Source organism: Carlito syrichta, unplaced genomic scaffold (assembly GCF_000164805.1).
Source record: "Carlito syrichta isolate Samal-C Ts95f unplaced genomic scaffold, Tarsius_syrichta-2.0.1 Scaffold104742, whole genome shotgun sequence".
Lineage (NCBI taxonomy): Eukaryota > Metazoa > Chordata > Mammalia > Primates > Tarsiidae > Carlito > Carlito syrichta.
In genome coordinates this window covers 9,684-10,913 of record NW_007048838.1, presented here as the reverse complement: position 1 = coordinate 10,913, position 1,230 = coordinate 9,684, and positions in this window count along the sequence as shown.

Here is a 1,230-nt window from a genome sequence, read left to right as displayed (position 1 = left end):
TGACTGCAAGCCCACGGCCCAGTTCCATTAGCGCTGCTGAACACTGCCTGTGTTCCGGGTTACTTGGGATGAAGGCAGAGCGTGACAACACCACCCCTGGTGAACATGGCCCACAGTGTGGGAGGAGGACGAATTCCCTGGGCTCTGTAGGGAGTCAAGCTCACTCCACAGGCCGAGCTGAAACCTTGGGTAGGCGTTTCTGAAGGGACGTTTTCCCTGTTCTGGAAAAGTCTTCCATGGGTGGGTCTCTGTTCAAGTGATCCACTTGAAGATAAACTCACTTTTGAACCCTAAAACTGCACACATACACTATATAGGAAGAAGTGTCAGAGGAAACCCGAACTGGGTTAAAACAGCATTCCCTGGAGTCCCTTTCTGCTGTGATTAACTGCGGCTTCTCACCTGGGGTTCTGGCGAAAAGCCAGGGCTTCTCTGAGAGACTGGGGACTTGCCTACTACAGTCTCCACGTGTAGGAACGACGGGTGGGCGGGGTGACGGTTGGATTCTTCCTACCTTTGGGAACTTGACTTGTCTGGAACGTACGGTCTTCTCTAGCGAAACTTTCCAAATCCCTACTCAGGAACTCCCCAGAACTGGATGCTTAGAAACTTTTGTACGAGTCGTGCACCATCACCTCCATGTGTTTGGCCGGGAGGGCTGGAGCGAAAGGAAGCTCCAGGAGGGAGAGGAGAAGCAGGGGAGGGAAGATGGGCTCTGAAACAAAACGTTGGAGCTCGTTAGGAGGCTGTAAAAAATCGCGGGTAGTTTCGAGCCGGTGCCACTGTGGGGCGCCAAAGTTCTACTGGGCTCAGGCCGGCTGGCGTCTTGGGTGCGAGGACAGGAGTCCTGGAGAACAGATGCACCGGGGGAAGAGAGCGGGGAGGAAGGAGGGAAGGGAGAGGAGAGGAGGGGTGGAGCCAGGGTGTCCTTTCTTCTCCGGTTAAACTCGCCTGGGAGACTTTGTTACATAACAAGTCTGTGCGCGGGGGAAGAAGACTTTGTTCGAGGGGGAGAAGGAGGCTGTGAGTGGGGGCGGCGGGGGCGGCGCCCCGAAAAGAGGCAAATCTCGGACCCGTGAGCGGACCTGGGAGCGCAGACGGCCCTCTTGGCTTCGGAGAGTCGCGGGCTGCTTCTCACACTGGGGCCACGGCCCGTCCGAAAGGGGCGTGCGAGGCGGGGGGGCGGGCAGGGCCCCCTCCGCCCTCCGCCAAACACACACCCAAGAGGCC